This window comes from Aethalodelphis obliquidens, unplaced genomic scaffold (genome assembly GCF_003676395.1).
Source record: "Aethalodelphis obliquidens isolate GAN/ISIS:26980383/991018 unplaced genomic scaffold, ASM367639v1 scaffold6, whole genome shotgun sequence".
Classification (NCBI taxonomy): domain Eukaryota; kingdom Metazoa; phylum Chordata; class Mammalia; order Artiodactyla; family Delphinidae; genus Aethalodelphis; species Aethalodelphis obliquidens.
The window spans coordinates 19731231-19749789 of record NW_020837950.1 but is presented as its reverse complement, the minus strand read 5'-3'; the positions used below and the strand labels follow the sequence as shown (position 1 = coordinate 19749789).

Genomic DNA, 18559 nt, shown 5'->3' with positions numbered 1-18559 from the left:
TGGGTTGCAACACACTATTGGGACATGAATCAATTTGTGAGTTTCTACCATACCACAATTCGAAAGATATGAAATAAAGCAGAAAAATTTCAAGTACACCATTCATGTAGTAAGGGTAAATATCGTCTTGTGCAGTCTTTATTTCAGTTGTGTTTGTATGCCTGTGTGTCTTCCTGCTTTTGGTTGCTATGTAAAAAATTTGTCTTTTTGTGGAAGCAGTTGAAAAGGATTGAGAACCATCCCTCTAGATTGTTCGGGGTAGGGAACAGTGGTTATTTTACTGTTATGATTAGAAAAACATAATAAATCAAAACAACAAAATTACTAAGACTCCCAAGGATTTTAGTGTGCTTTTCAGCTGAATCAAAATAATCAACAGCAACAAGCTTTTGAGAAGTCTGTTATCATTCCTCTGTTTGTTTTTAAATCTTTGAGCATTTCGCCACTGGTTCCTATCCCTGCACAGACTTCCAGATTTCTCTCTGCTCCAACCCCTTGCTCCCAGATGTCATCCTCCTCCTCAGGTCTCCTTTTCAGTTACTGGAATTTGCCATGTAGGGAGGTTTCTGTGGAGAGTTGGAGATAAACTCAGAGCAACCCACCCACCTTATATATTTTAGCATTTGGATATTTTATTTAAAACGACAAGACAATACTTCCTTCTCCATTACAAAATCTAAAGAGGAATATGAGGCTTCCCTGGTGGCGCAGTGGTTGAGAGTCCCCCTGCCGATGCAGGGGACACGGGTTCGTGCCCCGGTCCGGGAAGATCCCACATGCCGCAGAGCGGCTGGGCCTGTGAGCCATGGCCGCTGAGCCTGCACGTCTGGAACCTGTGCTCCGCAACGGGAGAGGCCACAACAATGAAAGGCCCGCATACCGCAAAAAATAATAATAATAATAAAAGAAATAAAGAGGAATAGGGGAATGTTAGAGGCTGGCTTAAATAAAGTTTTTTTCTTTTAACACAATTAATATAAGCTGGTACTGGGTATGCAAAGAAAAATAAGATAGAGTCTTTGTCCTCATGAAATTACTATATTAAAAAGAAGATTACAGAGCAGAAAAATGATGATTATAGATTATATTTGCATTATGCTTCTTAAGGGTCAAAGCATTGAATGCATGTTTGCTTCTCAGCGTAATCAGTGAAAAAAAAGCACCATTATTATTTCTGAGGTGAGCAAACTAGAGTAATGAACAGCTTTTTCAGCACTCTGATGGAACTAGCTAAGAACTTTATCAAGTCTTTGAAGAAATAGCCAGTCAGAATTCAAAAGTACTGAAAGCATTTGAGGAAGGTGGTGAAATTTGTGCTTTCAAATACACTATATTTTTAGACTTACCTAGGTAAATTCTTCCCAAAAGAATTAGAAAAGGCCCAGCTTTTCAAACTTTTTCCAGTCACAAACTACACTTTATACTACCAAAAAAAAAAAAAAAGAGTTCTGGGTATAATTTGGAGATCTCATTAATTACCCTACTTTGTAAACAACAACCCCATATGTGGTTAAAAACAAACAAACAAACCTCAAGAACTAGGTAAATCACTCTAATCTTAATTAATTTTTGAGCCTATCTCTAGAAAAACAACTGAGATCCTTCAGAAGTAATCCCACAATTTGAAATAGCTCTCTGGGAATAATTTCTATCTGTAACTTTGCAAAACGCTTTTCTTGGATGTGGGTGACTTTTTTTTTATCCATTTATTTTATAGAGAATAGATTGATTTGCGATATCTTTTATACACCATGCAAGGCTTTGTAATTAAAATGATGGCTAAAATAAGGCCCTTATCCTCTGTGCAAAAATAATATACATAAGGCAAGGGATACATGAAGCTCAGAGAGACTGCCCCCAAGTTCGTCTTGTCTGTCGTGGCATTCCCAGTGCCTACTGGAGTTCTCAGCATATAGGAGACACCCCCAAAGTACTTGTGGAACAAATGAATGAACAAAGGGCCTGGGCTTTATTGCTAGGTAGACTGAAAATCCATCCACATGGGATCACCAGACTGTGGTATGACCCTTTTATATTGGACTCTAAGAACTCCTAATTTGTTATTTTCTTTCCCTGCTGGGTGGGTGTCTCCATGACAGAAGACTACCTGCTAGGTTGGCTAGAGTCCCTGCCTTCTCTGCAAGATGTATGACTTGTTTCTGTACCAAATGAATAATTCTCTGATTTCCCCTCCTCGCTTCTTCTTGGTGGTGTTATAAACACCAAACCCTTAAAAAAGATAAAACTAAAGCAAACATGTGAGGGAGGCACTGGTCACACAACAGACTTCTGATATATTTTGAGGGGCTGTGCAGAAGTGTGCAGACACATGGGTTTTCAAGATTTTTGTGGAGATCCTCATCTGCAAGGAAAAATGGACACACACACACCCGAACGCTTGCATAAGTCTCTGTATTCATCAATTTATATAGTCCTGCAGGTATTATTCAATCACTGTACCAACCTATGCTCACTGATAATGGATCTTTTTTCCCCATTTTCATTCTGACTGCCCCTGAGGAGAAGTCATTTTTAAAGATGAGAGTCTAGCATATCTGTAAAGAGAAACGTGTACTTGGTGTACTCAGGAAAGAGGTCTAGAAGAAAGAATATGCCCTTACTGGGGAGTGGTGGGCAGTGAGGTAGAAGCTGAGAAATGCCTTGCAAATTAAAAGCAGTCCTTAGAAGTCCAGAGATTCTAAGCGGCACCTCTTGTAAATTGCAAATGACCTCTGAAGGAGTTGGTTCAGTCTTGGGCACACCTGGGTGTAAATTGCTGTAAGCAGATAACTAGGTCAGCACCTCACAAAGATCAATAGTTCTTAAGAAATGAGGATTTTGATTAGAGCCATGAGGAAGAATGAACAGCCTTCAGTAGTTTAGAAGACTGAGATCTCTGTTAAGGCACCAAGTGTCTTGGACTCCAGCTGGGAGTCAGGAGGTAAGGTGAGATTATAGCAGAAAAGAATATTCAGTCCCAACAAAAGCAAATGTATGTGGCCTTGATTTTGGCCCAGGGCCCTGGTGACCAGAAGGATGACACTAAGTGTCAAGGCTTGATATGATTGCAAGACTGGTGTTAAAAAGTAGTAAACATTTACTTTCTCCCATTTCTACTAGTTGTTTTGCTTTGGTTTGGGTTTTGTTTTCAGCCTAGAGTATCAGGTCCAAGTGCTCTGTCTTCATTCATTTTCTACCCCTGTACTTTTGGGAGAAAGAGAAAAACAAAGAAGGAGAAAAAAAGGAAAAAAAAGTACAACCACTGCATGGCAATAGACTCACCTTCTCCTTACTATTATTATTAGATTACTGTAATCAAAATGCTTGATGCTTGCCACATTGCCATGTAGCTGTTTCTTATCCTAACTTAATTCCATTCTCAGAAATTGAGTTCTAATAGGTCTGTACTATATCCCAGAAACCTGAATTTTTAACACTTCCCCCTTTTCAATTCTGATTGCAGAGGGTAGGTAAGACTACAAAACATGAGGTTTAAAGCCCCTGAAATTCTTAACTTCTGCTTACTGGTTTGCTTTTTGACAGCCTCTGGCAAAATAGAAAACTGAAGCCTAGTAAGGTTATAGGAAAATCTGCCTTCTTGCCCTGGCTTTCTCACTAACTGGCCAGTGCACCCTATGTAAGTCCTTTCAAGTCCTGAAGCCTCTCAAACTCATCTGGTGTCATTTTACATAATAACCCCTGCTCTGATTACATGACAGGGCTTATGAGGGTCACATAAAACGTTTGGGACTTGTAAAACGCCACGGAAACTTAAGATAGTACTTCTCCTTATCCATGAATTTCTCTAAGCCCTTCTTGAAGTGCATTTATTGTACACTTTTGGGGTATTTTCACTATCCATTATTTTTAAAAGGTTTTTGGTTTCAGGGGTTTTTGTTTGTTTGTTTTGTCACAATCACTTGTTTGAAGCCTCTGATGTTCTCTTATCCTGGTTGATTTCTTCAAAGTTATGCTGATCCCCGATCAAGGTGCAACTAGGGTGTGTGCTGTCCTTAGAGCAATAGCCACTGGGTTTTGTCTGAAGTCATTTCAGAGCCTATGACATCTCGATAGGAAAAAGGAGAAGAAATAGCTTATTGCTGTAAAGCAAGTAGTTTAGGAAAGACTTAAAATAGTTTGTATCCATTTTGATACTTTAAAAAATTCACTACTTTTTAACAGTCCTTTCCTCTTCCATACAATATTTCCTGGGAGTTTTTCTTTCACTTCTCATGTCCGGCCTCTAACATTAAGCGCGATCATTTATGGAGCTTTAATTCTGTGCCAATCACTCTGCAACGACGTGTACCACATTATAACATTGACTCCTCCTAACAATTCCAGGAGGCAGGTTCTATTATTTTTTCCATGTGACACATGTAACTGGGGAATAAAATCAAACAAAACCTCTTAGGTCCCATCCTCTTTACGTAAAACAGGGGCCTTCAGCTACCTGCAGTCAACTCTTCTCTGACATAGTTCTCTCTACAAATCTGAGAATTATTATTGATATAGTAGTCTTGATAGATTTGAATTTGCATATATATATATATATATATATATATATATATTTAGGCTTTTATGTGCATTTCGTTCTAGTCCACAATATTTGCGATGTATCCTCAGCAAAAAGGGCTGCCATAACAAAATACCATGGACTATGTGCCTTAAACCATAGAAATTTCTTTTTCACAGTTCTAGTGGCTAGAAGTCCCAGATCAAGGTGCCAGCACATTCACAGAGAGAGAGCTCTTGTGTTCCTTTCCCTTCTTCTAATGACACCAGTTCTATCAGATTAGGGCCTTACCCTTCTGATATAATTAGCCCCATAAAGATCCTAATTCCAAGTAAATCACATTGGATGTCAGGGCTTCAGCATATGAATTTTGGGGATACACAAGTCACTCCATAGCAGATTCTATTCTTGGTCTGAGCAGAACACATTGGAATAGACCATTGTTTCTTCATGAGCTTGTCATTCACCACAGTTGGTATATTCATAGGAAGGAAGGTACACTTTCCATTTTAAAAGAACATTTTCCCTTTTCAGATTGGCTCCAAAAGGCAGCCCTTTAGATGTGTTCTTGGCACTGATGAAAAATTGGTACAGTTGCTATAGCTTTTGTGAAAAAATATGAATCTATAACATGTATGCATGTGCATAAAATTTGAAGTTCATTGTTTAGCTTATTATATCTAACTTTTTATGCATATCTTTGAATGTTTTTTGCAATTTTCAGTTTTCACAGGGATTTGTGATATTACCTAACATCTTAGTTATTTTAATTTTGCCAACCAATATAAGTGCATGTAGGTATATTAATTAATGTAAAATCAATATTCGTATAAAATAGTCCAGAAATTGTTCCACAAATGTAACAGTAGTCTTTTAAAATGATGATGCTAATATTTAGTCTTAAATGTCTAGTATATTTTCAGCATTAAAGTCCAAATGAAAAGGAATAGGGGTTAAGGGGTGGGGGGAGTCAGTTGAAACATTAATAATGTAGGCTTAATAATCCCTCTTTTCAAAGGACAGTCTCAGTGGATTTTCACACACAGTGGCATAATTGGTCTGACAAAGATCCAATGGGTTTGATTTCTCCTGGCATATGGAAACTGCCAAACCTGTAACCAAGGCTGGTCCCAAGCTCTGAGTGACTCTTCACCAACTGTTATTATGTATGCATGCAACACTTTGCATCAACACAAATCCATGGACATATCAAGGATTTTTTTTTTTCACTGTGCCTTTTTATTTTCTTAAAAAAATTAAAGAGTCATGTAATAAAATACATAATGAGTAGCCTGGGAACTATATATGTATCCAGTGGGCTGTAGGAAGTGGTTATATTTTAGGGTAATAACACAGGATTAACTCATCAATGTCGGGAAAAGAAACTTCTTTTCTGTCCTTTGGTCAGAATTTCTAGACAACGGAGTATAACAGCTGAATAGACCTTTCCTAAGAAGTACCTTTCTAAGCTTCCTGAGCTAATTTTACATTTGACCCCCTATATTAAAAATGGCAAGTTAATCAGTTCTTTTGTTCAGGGAAATGGCAATAAGTATGGCATGAACGTAAAGGTTTTGTTTTGCTTTTTTAAAAATTGCATCTAAATCTGCTTTTTGGTGTATTTAACTGTTGAACACAAGGACCAATTTTAGATAGAGAGATGGCTTTTCTATAGGGGATTAAGGACAAAAGATGGTAATGCCGATTTTTTTCCAAACCAATGCGCATACTATTAGGTCAGGAGCATTAAAATTTACCTTGTTACAAAAATTTCTTGCCTTTTTCTTTAATGTTTTAATGTTTCTTTAATAAGAAACTAATGTGTGTGTATGTATGTGCATATGTATGTATGGTATGTATATGCATATATACATATAACTACACACACAAAGGTAATACAGTTAACATTACAGAGAGCAGATACTCAATGAGTGATTATCTTATGCCAATTATGTGGTTATATGCAAGGCATTGTTTTAGGCACTGGAGAAGCAGCAAAATAAAAGACACACATGTCTTCCCCCATGGAGATTCAATTATAGTTGGATAATACATAAATAATAGGTAAACTTATACTGCATGCTGTGTTCTACGCACTGGTCAAACGTTTTTTATATATATTAACTTATTAAATAGGTCCAACAGCACTATGAAGAACACCTGTAATTGTCTTCATTCTGTAGATGAGGAGAGTGTTGCACAGTGGAGTTGAGTAACTTGCTCATTGCCCCACAATTTACAAAGCGTCAGAGCTGAGGTTCAAGTGCAGACAGTCTGGCTACAGAGGCCATACTCTCCACCACTGTGCATATGCGAAGTAGAGGGAACACATTTATTTTACAGCCAACTAGTTCTGTGAGGATGAAATTGAATTCACTCGACTTTTCTTAAAGGCTTCAGTGAAATTTCAGCCTTACTATTTTAATACCTTTTACTATGTTCTTGAAATTAGGTCACTCGGTCCAATTTTTTTTTTTAATAGTGCCATCTCAAGCCTTAAAGTGCAAATCAAAAGATCGGAAGATAGTTATTAGACTAGTAAGCACTTCCCTCCTTCCTTCTACCCATTCTGTTCTTTGGGGAATACCTCATAAATATATTTTTCCCTTTTTTTTTATTTTATTTTAATATTCTTCATTTTGTTAAGTTTTCATCGTCTGTGGTGTATGTTATTAATACAACTAGGAGAAAACAAATCCATTAATTTTTGTGAATTGTCAATTGATTTAGGATAGGAAATGCCTTTATATAGAGAATAAAATTTTACTTAGAAGATTTTAAAATCATACATTTTGTTTACCTTTTACTAAAAAGACATGTTTTCTCTTATTTTTGTTTTTTTTTCCCCTAATCATTCAGAACATTTAAAAGAAAAGGTGAAAGTGAATTCCTTGTAAGATTTCCTATAACATACTCTGGTTTTCTTTAAATTAGGTGCTCATTATTAAATATTCAATTAAAATATGACCTACATCATTTCACAGTTTTTTTCTCTCAAAACGTATTATCATTCTATTTCTTTATTTAAACATTATATGTTTCTTTATGAGACACATTTTTAATCACTTAAAATTCAGATGAGTACCAGTGAAGCCTATCTGAAGTTGATTCTTTATGACAATAAATGTACTCATTTTTGCTATGATAGTGCTTTCCTAACGTGTTGATGATACTTTTTATTATAGGATATTTACTCAACAGGTAGATACCTCAAAATATGAATCTTTGTAATATAACTCTGGATTCAGTTATACAATATCTCAATACACTTGTGATCTGGATTGATCTTAGTATATGATTTATATGATTTAAAATTTTTAAGCTTCAGAATTAGTGAATCAAATTTTTGAGGCTATTGCCACAGTCAACAATTTGTGGAATTTTCTTTTTTTTTTTTTTTTTTTGCGGTACGTGGGCCCCTCACTCTTGTGGCCTCTCCCGTTGCAGAGCACAGGCTCCAGACGTGCAGGCTCAGCGGCCATGGCTCACGGGCCCAGCCGCTCCGCAGCATGTGGGATCTTCCCGGACCGGGGCACGAACCCGCGTCCCCTGCATTGGCAGGCGGACTCTCAACCACTGCGCCACTAGGGAAGCCCTGGAATTTTCTTTCCTTAACAATAAGTATTAAAAATAATGCCAGCTTCACAGTTATTTCCTACTAATAGGAAGAAAGTATGATAAACTGGTATGGAACCCAACTAATAATCCCCTCCAGACCTCACTTGAATTCTTACAGAGCCCAATATATCACCTCTTTACCATTTGGTTAAAAGTTTAACTCCCACTTGGAAAAAACCAATTTAAAGCCAAAGGACTCTGGCAATTAATCAGTGTTAGTTATTGGCCTACTAAGTGTGAGCATCAAACATACATTCTAAAATTACTGGAGCATTAGAGTATAAGCAAAGTAGGGGATGGAACAATTTGGTTTGAGTTGGAAAGCTCATTCAAATTTAGTGTCTGAAAAGGGATAATTAGTTATGAATCTGTACACTTCAGTGTAGTTACTGGTACACTTTCAGAAAGAGGAAAAGAGAAGAAAAGACAAAGAATGCCGTGTATAGGGCACAACCACATTGTAAGGACCTGATGAAATCCATAATTCAGTCTGTCTGTACTACTGTCACTCTAGAAAAATGTTTCCTGGATACACCTTGTGAGGTTTTTTTTTTTTTGTTTGTTTGTTTTTTATCCACTTAGGCAAGTGGGAATTGTTTTCAGTCCCCAGCAGCAAATAGTATGAATACTTACCTTCCACAGTAAGCAAGTTATAAAAGTACATTACTTGCTTATGTGTTCTTGAGAATTCACTGCTATTAATTTTGAACTTTTTGACTGTTCTTTTGTAAAGCAAGAACAGTAGTTGCCAGAGCACAAGGCAGAAACTCCTAATGGCAAATAAGCATTTACAACCATGTAACTGCTCTATTTATCCTGAGAAGTGGCTCAACGAAGAATTTAGTTTTACTGTATGCTTATGCTTTCCAGTATCTATATTGTTTGCCGATCATTGGATGATGTGAACCTTGAGGAACTTAAAGTGCTTGATGTCCCCACTATGTCACATTACAGTTAATGGAATAGCATATGCACACTGTGAAGGAAGAACAGACATGGCTTGTGAATAAAAAATCAATTTGTACACAGTACTTCTGTAATCTATATAGTCTGTATACATTTCTCTACATCAGAAATTCTCAGTTCTATGTTTCAGGCTACAGAGGTGCCATGTGAAGAAAATGAGAGTGATTTGTGTGAAGCCTAAACAAAGGAAATCCAGCCACACTTCTAGTCCTTAATTACTGTGTCATGCACACTTATGCAATTTATCTTGTGTTCAGAGTTGACCTGTGTGCTGCTCTTTTGATCTCTAGCATTAGTAAGGACTAGAAGAGGGCTGCCACTTGAGCTGTGAATTTTGTTTTGATATAAAATAGTATCAGAAAGAAAGAAATTATTCATCACAATCTAGTTCATATACAAAGACATTGAAATGCAGACAGATCCTCACATCTACAAGCATGACTTACCATATAATATGCCTCTGCATTAGTGGGTACAATCCTGGCAGAGAGACAGATGCAGCTTTTATAAGGTTTATTTTGGTCTTGATCTCTGATGTTGAACAGATCCCTCGGTTTTTCTCTGTCTCATTTTTCCAACTTATTCAAAACTCCATGGGAAATGTAATAAACTGTAAAAATCAAACAGTGAAACATTGGATATTGATGAATGTAATTTCTATGTTAGTAAACAAACTACCTTCAAGGAGGATGGAGGGAGATTCAGAAATGAAGTAATGGTGCCAAAGCTGAAGCTTAGTATTTTCCTAGAAGAATTAGTTTAAAAAAATTAAAACTATCTTGTTACCAAAAATAATAGTATTGTCATTTTATTCCTAGCACTCCCCTGTGGAGGAGAATTGAAGACATTATTTTATCACTCTGAGTAAAAGCAGAAATGTGTTATTGAAGAAAGGAGGAAAAAATATGCTTCAGAACTAGAGAGGAAAGTCTCAATTTACAAAAGGAAAAAAATGAAGGGTTTTGCTCAGGGGTCCAAAAAAATATTTGGCTTATTTCTTTTTTATCATTTAAGCTGGTTTCTTGCTGGGCCTTTTTATGGAATAATTGAAAAAAAAAGTGGGGAAGAACTTCTTCAGCAAAGGCAAAAGACAGTAAAAAAATTAAAGTGCTAAGAGAATATAGATAGGAAGTTGTATCTTTTTGTACTTTCATGATTGCCTGCATTTCCCCCTAAACTTATAGTTGAAAAACTCTGAAAAAGATATCAAGCCCTGAGCAAAGTACTAGAGAATAAAACATAACATCCTGTGCCCCTTCTACTCTGCATTCTCACTTCTACTCTCTTTCTTTCTCATGCACATACACGTACACACACAAGCACTCCCACAAGCTCAGACTTCACTAAGCTTTAACACAGTCGTACGTTGATAAATCAGTTTAGGGAGCATTGAAATTTTGGGGGCATGTTGACATTTTTGAAAGCTGCTTTCACAAAACTGATTATTAATTCTCCCAGGAGATTTCAAGCTGGGGAGGAAGATTGCTCGAATAATGACTTTAGCAAAGTGGACATTCTGCACTTGGCAATTTTCCTGAAAGACATTGGATTGTAGGTAATCTGTGTTTCCCTTCATCCTGCAGCATCCTCTGCAGCGGAGTCAGTTTGTGATAGTCTGAGGTGCTGCTCTTGTCTTTCCCCTGTGGCATCTTGTAAGCTTTTACACTTGCTTTAGCTACATTTTTCCCACCAAGCGGGCTGAGTTTTCTCACTGTCTCAGAGGAAGTCAGATGTCAGTTAAGTACCGAGCAGCCAAGTGATAAGAATATTTTAAACGCTGAATGTTTTTGAAGTTTTCAGGATCCCAGCTGCATTGAGAAAGCTATAAAGGACTAACGCGGGCCTCTCACTGTTGTGGCCTCTCCCACTGCGGAGCACAGGCTCCGGACGCGCAGGCTCAGCGGCCATGGCTCACGGGCCCAGCCGCTCTGCAGCATGTGTGATCTTCCCGGACAGGGGCACAAACTCGCGTCCGCTACGTCGGCAGGCGACTCTCAACCACTGAGCCACCAGGGAAGCCCCAAAGTATCCTTTTAATGTAGTATGATAACAACTATAATGGGAGCTATACGGACTTTGGGAAGGACTTACTGATTCCTAGGAATGTTGATAATAGATAATGACTTCACAAGGAAGTTCTAACATGGCTTTAATTTCTTTCTCCTGCATCAACCCTGCACCAATCTGGAAACCTTGGCCACAGGCATTAACTCTTCTCATGGGAGCTGAGTTGGAACCCCATCTTCCTTTACATTTCAACAGGTTTTTGCTTTTTATGCATTTCAAAAGGATTTTTTTCTTAGATTGTTGAAATTAGAGCCAGCGCATGAACAATTCAGTTAACCTCATTGCTTTGTTGTTATTCTGTCATTTTGACCAAGAACTGAACTTGCTCACTATAACTGTTTACTCTGAATTCTTCACACTTGTCTCTAAATGATATTAAATAATTTTCTGATGTCAAACCACCTTCAAATGGGAACTATTATTATCATTGAACAAATTGAAAGAAAAGAGTCACATGTGCAAAGCGATTTCCAAGAGAGGAATCATATAGATGCTTTTAATCATGGCAACATTACTGGAATGTTTACACCCGCTTGAGGCAACTTTGAAAAATAGAACAATTCGTCTGAGCCATAAGTTACATTTTCCTAAAAACAGTCATGTAATCTTGTATTTTCACACCTTGTATTTGTTTTATGCATTGATTGTCAAAAGTGTTATAGCCACAGAGATCCTAAGGAAAATCATAATGATTTTTTCTTGTTATTTCTAATTATTTTAGGTGCTTTTCATTTCTTCTAGGTGCTGTCTTGTTTTATCCGAGCACCTTTCATGTGTTCTATTAACACTGGTACTTGTTATCAACTGGCTTCTAGATAATCCTGCTTAAGTGACTGGTTGATGATAGCTTTTAAGATATTGCCTCTCCAAGTTATATTTCTATTCACGGAGGATTCTGGAATAACAAAAAACCCTGATGTGAAGCTTTCTAATGAAGGGATTTATATAAGGCATTATCCAGAATACGGAGGAAAACATTTGGAGACAAAGCAATTCTGGTTGACCTTTCTCCTATCATTCTTCCTCCCTTGACCTCTTAAAAGGATCACTTCACAATAGATCTTTAGTTTGTGTCCAGGTGGCAGTAAGGAGTAAGGTATTCCTTATTTACTGCCAATGATACTTAGGGTCTAATTACTTAGTTCATTTTATATATACATATATATGTATATATAATTTTTCCTCAAAAGAGATAGTATTATATTTTAAATTTTAGGGTAAATTTTGGTCTGGAAACCTCTCACCCCCAGGAGATAACAGAGGCTGTTAACTCTAACCTAGATGATAATTTTTAAAAAATTAAAAATTGTATTTCTATCATTTCTGAAAAGTATTAAAAAGAAGCAGCATGTAGAAAGGTTGCATGTTTTAAATGTCCTTGTCAAGCCTCATGGTAAAAGACCCTTAAAAAGGGTTACTTATTGGAAGAACAACGCAATTGATTTTCTGGAAATTAGCTTCAGTTGTAAGACCTACAGCATGAAGAGAGAGCAAAGAGGTAGATGTTCTGGAGTGGGTGTCACTGTTTAACTAGCCTTGGTTGCAATCTCTCCCTTCATATTTTGGCATCTCGGTTTCCTTGTTTTTGTGCTGCCAACTTTTCCAGTCTCCTGAGGCCTTATTTTCAGTAAGTATTCCTGAAATCCACTCCATTCACTTTCTAGAAAGTCTTGCAGAATCTCTGTATAATTCCCTCAGGGCAATGGTTTAAGCTAATACATAGGTTGGGATATTCTATTGAGAGTATATTTACACTGGTGACTGTTAGTGGGTTACTATGTTAATATTACTAGCAACTATTTTTAGAAATTGGAAATTGACTTGAGGTAGAAACATGCCAACTAGCAATCCTTATTTCAACTATCTAAGTCTGGCTAATGGAAGAGAATTTCTTTTTATTTTCCTTCCTTCATTCCTTTTTTTTCTTTTTCAGTTTTTTAATTGGGTAGAGTCTAGTAAACCGTAAATACATGTTTGTTTCAGTGGGCTTTTGAGGATTTAGTAATAAAGGTTCTTTTTATCACTGGGTCTTTTATACCATTGGTATCATGGTGAATTCTTTCATGTATCAGAATAGAGCAGTATAATTAATCATTTGAACAAGATATATGATGTTTTAATATTTAAAGTATTTTAATGCATTTTTGAATTATTCTCCATCATGACAATTTATATCATGATTTTTTAAAAGGTGTTGGCTAAAACCATTTGTGTAACGATAAAATGTTTTAATACACTTTATATAGTTAATGTTGAACTACATCTAAGAAAATGGAGACATTGTGGTACTATACAACCAGGAGACTTTATTTTTTTAATTATTTCTATTTTTTTAATTGATTTATTTTATTTATTTATTTTTGGCTGCTTTGAGTCTTCGTTGCTGCACACAGTCTTTCTCTAGTTGCGGCGACAGGGCCTACTCTTCCTTTCTGTGCGTGGGCTTCTCATTGCAGTGGCTTCTCTTGTTGCGGAGCACGGGCTCTAGGCGCACGGGCTTCAGTAGTTGTGGCACATGGGCTCAGTAGTTGTGGCTAGCGGGCTCTAGAGCTCAGGCTCAGTAGTTGTGGCACACAGGCTCAGTAGTTGTGGCTAGCGGGCTCTAGAGCGCAGGCTCAGTAGTTGTGACTCACGGGCCTAGTTGCTCCACGGCATGTGGGATCTTCCAGGAGCAGGGCTTGAATCCGTGTCCCCTGCATTGGCAGGTGAATTCTTAACCACTGCGTCACCAGGGAAGCCCCAGCCAGGAGACTTAATTCAGGTCCTACGTGATGTTGCCTAATGCATCTAACCATCATTTCTCAGGTGTCTTCCAGGCCTTACTTTAGTCTTAAATTAGTTTCCTATTGCCCTTGTAACAAATTATCATGAACATAGTGATTTAAACAGCGGTCATTTATTTCTTATACGTCTGATGGTCAGAATTCTGAAATGGGTCTCACCAGGCTATAATCAATGTATTGGCAGGGATGTTCTTCTTTTTTAGAGGGTCAAGGAGAAAATCTATTTTCTTGCCTTCTCCAGTTTCCAGAGGCTACCTACCTTCTTTGGCTCTTGACTCTCTTCCATCTTCAAAGCCAGCAATGGCTGGTTAAGAGTCTTTTTCATATATCACTCTGGCTCTCTTCTGTCTCTCTCTTAATCATTTAAGGACATTGTGGTTACATTGGACCCACTTGGATGATCCAGGAAAATCTCCTTATTTTATGATCAATTGATTAGAAGCTAATTCCATCTGTCATTTTAATTCCTTTTTGCCAAGATTAGGATGCAGATATCTTGGGAGGGGGGCATCATTCTGCTCACTATAGGTCTGATAGGCAAACATTCCAAAAATTTGATAATGACATGTTATAAACCACAAAATATTATTCGGGCAGTCTCCAGCCTGATTTTTCTTTTCCTGTGAAATCTCAACATTTTATCTTATCACCAAATAGGTATTTCATTCTTACCTCTACTATATCTTACTTTTCCCTCAAAAGAATTTATTTGTATTTGAAAGAGCTTAAGGATAGAAAAAGCTGAAGTAATTTTTTTTCTGTAAGATAAACTTCTATATATAAAGCCATTAACTGTTTTGAAATATAATATGATTGAGTGATTTCACTCTCAACTTTATTAGGAGTTTATGACTGCATCAACTTTTCAAACTGTTTATTTATTGAACTTATTAAGTACCAATTATGTACAAATACTATGATTGTTGTTAGATAGGGTCTGACTGACTCGCTCAACCAGAAGCAGTAAAGAGGTGAGACTAGCTTTGCGGTAGAGTAAATCTGATTTGTCTCTGAGTCTCAATATCCTCACAATATCTGCCATGTAGAGATGTTATGAGGGTTAAATGGGTTAATGGACACACAGACCCTGGGACATACAGAAACTCATCAAAGGATAGTGTCTTTACTCTTTAGGACTTGACCTGACAGTGCTACCACCACAGGGATAACACGATGGCAGCGCTATCTTGAGGGCAGTAAAAGGTAATTATATCTGGCACTAGTCATAATTCCTCTCTTTCTAATTGCCATGGCTTATGGTTTGTTTGATTGCAGGAGCCCATACTAACCATGATTGGACTAGTTATCAACCGAGGAAAGGATATGCTTTGAATTAGGAAAGACTATTCAGTTGTAGTTTACTCAAATGCATTCAATTTTGTCTTAACTGTACTTTCATTGGAGACTGTGGATCCAAGGTAGTGTCCCCCTAGGAAAGAAAAAATAAATAAATAAATGTTGACACTGGAGAAAAGATGTGGTCTCACCAATTCTCATCAATCAGTGTTCCCTGAAATCCTAATGGAGACATTACTTGCTGCTTCTTTGATTTCTGAACCTCTCAGGGCACATATATGCTGACATCACTTGGTTCCTTAAAATCTGATGGCAGTTTGTATCTCAGTTTGTCTGAATGAGCAAATTTCAATAGGGCCAGGTTTTCTATAAGAGAAGAGGAAAGATAGAAGCAGTCTCTAGACTTCTGAAATTCATTAAACATCTTTCTTACTTTAACATAAAACAATCAAATACATAAGCATGCCTGGAGTTATTCTATTTTTATTTTGTGATTCTGGTGGGCATTTTTGTAGAAGGGGCTCAGAATAAATGATCTTTGAAGAGGATTTCAATTGTCAATACAACATGCCTGCAACATTATTCTTCTAAGGGATAGAAAAAGAGTTAATAGATGACTAAGTATATCACTCACATTTAATATAATGCCCAGAGATTATACCATGACTTTTGCATTTCATAGGAAACACAATATCCCTGATGATGAAACACTGGAATTCAGGCAAATGATAATATAAGGAAATTAAGTTCAATAAATGTTTACAAGGCCAGTATGAAATGAGATTATGATTTGGATATAAAAATTTTTGTACAAACGATTATTACTCTGTAGGATTTTTAGGTTCATGTGTTTTAGTTTCTATATCTATGGGTTTCATTTTCTCATCTGTAAAAGTAAGTATTCTGATAATATCTATTTATAGAATTTTGCAGCTCAGGCAAGATTAAATAGGTGAAAGTAATCTATAAATTGTAGATTGCTCTAAAAAGGTTATTTATATCTATTGGGTAGATGCCAGGGGTGTTGCTAAACATTGTACAGAACACAGGGAAGCTACTCACAACATAGAAATGTGATGCCCGAAATGTCAATGATGCCAAGGTAGAGAGACCCTGCCCTATAGTGAGTAATGACCACTCTGTCCCATCTCTAGGCAGAAGGCGACAAGGGGAGAGAGAAGTTAATGGAATAAAAAAGGAGAAACATTTGGAGAGGGCTGCCCAAAGTGGCCTTGGAGTCAGGGAATAAAAACTCTGACCTCTTTCTTCTCTCTCTTTTTAGTCTGGGCCAAGAATTTCCACTGGACAAACCTGGCTATAAGCCAGAGAGCAAGGGATCCTGGGCATGTAATCTATATTGGTCAACCTCCTGGGTGTAAAACATGATCCTATGGATAAGGATGAGAGCGGACAGAACAGGTGTGTGTGAGAAACTGAAAATATTTAACCCCAACCATGAATCACTGTCTCTAATTAATATTCAACTCTGTGAGTCCATGAGGAAATAATGTCTGTGGATAGGTTCGTATATATGCAGAGAGTAAAGTCAACCATGGGTACAAATTTGAAGAAAAGGAAAATTCAGAAATACATCTGTAAATTAATTCTTCCCCAGATAGTTTGTGTTGTTCACCGTATTAAAATAGAGTAAGCATCTGCTTGTACCTTGTTCAACTATATGCCTTTGTCCATTTGTGTTCATTCAATAATTTACCAAGTAACTGAAAGTGTGCTGAGTGCCAGGTACTTGTCCAAGTACAGAAGATACAAAAAATGGATATAAAATGGTGCCCACTCTGGAAGCTTCTTTGGATGTAGTAGGAGAGATATTTATATAAACAAACTACTGCAACACTTGGAGCATGTATGTCTGAAGTAGCATGGTAGAGAGAAAAGAGATACTCATTTTTCCTGGCATGTAGAAAGTGACCTTGACAGAGCCTCCAAGGTCAAGTAGGTGTTTTCTGGACAGGGAAATGGAAATAGTACGAGACTTAGAGGTGTCCTTTGTGACAGAGTGGAAACAGTGGGTGATGAAATAAAGTGGAGTTCCTATTTCTAAGGATCTTTTGTGCCATGCTAAAATATTGGAACTGTATCTACAAAGTAGTCAAGAATCATTGGATGTATGGGTAATGCTAGTGCAAACTGACTTACCTTTCTAAAAATTTTCTAACTTCTATACCATTGTATGGTATGAGCCATTCAGAATATTGTCTTTAAATTTAAATCTTTTAAAATAATATCTTAAACTTGATGCTGTAACAATTCAGTTATTTCTGAGTGAACTTAATTTAGTGAAGATTTTACAGAGGCATTTGGATGTTCAAAAGTGATAGCACTTAATAAATGTCCTTTGCTGGGTTATTCTCATTAACGTGTTAGAGGATCAAAGATCTCAGAAACATTTCAAGAATAAGAGTCCCTCTTCTGTTTCTCAACTATAAAAATGTTCTTTAAACCCTCACATGCACACTGGGAAATATTTCTTATATCATTATCTTTTAGAAAGTTGTGAAATAATCATGGTTCGGGGACAGATTTTTTTAAGTTTGTCAGCTATATAATTGGGACTCAAGTTTTATATTATGTGGATGCATCTAAACTTGATTCTGTTTAAATATGAATACACATATATTTTCCTTGGCCTCTATAAAATTTATTAATCATTTTGTCTCCCCAAAACATTTGCAAACCAAGGGAATAATGCCAGGAGTGAGGGTGTAGCAGCAACTACCTGCTGTCTCTTCTCTTTAGTTTTGAACCTGAAGCTTAAAGGAAAATTTCATTATAATTGAGTAATTAGCCTCAATATCTCCACTTCTCAAAACAATGAATGTCCAAAGCTATCTTTTGATCTGAATGTGAGGAATGTTTAAAATGCAAGTAAATATTAGAAGATGTGGATTCTTCTTTGCTACTGATACTTTTTTGCAAACCTTCCTAAGTCCTCATCTTTCAGTGAATCTTGGTGATTACTGGCGGCTGCCAGTAACTTGGTGATTACTGGCGGCTGCCGAAGAAGCTGGTGATGGAACTTTGACCCAGATTCTTATACACCCAGTCTCTTGTCTTCCTCTTTCCTTTCTTGTTTTGGGGTAAAAACACCTGGAAATAAACAGGACAAACTTTGTGAATAAAGGTGTTTGGCCCCACACACACTTTTGCTATTTAAATAAGTGGTAATTCAGTTTCCAATGGGGTAAGTAAATGATGTATTACTATAACCCAATTAAAAATATTAGGCTTCAGAATGGGAGCATTTGAACTTGGTGTCACGGATTTTGGGAAGTTCTGAAAAGAATAGGAAGTG

General features: G+C 36.9%; 1 protein-coding gene across 3 annotated transcripts in view; it reads left to right on the top strand.

The window, feature by feature from the left end:
- PCDH7 (protocadherin 7) overlaps positions 1–18559 on the top strand; it is a 406993-nt gene that overhangs the window by 12139 nt on the left and 376295 nt on the right. The window lies entirely within an intron of this gene.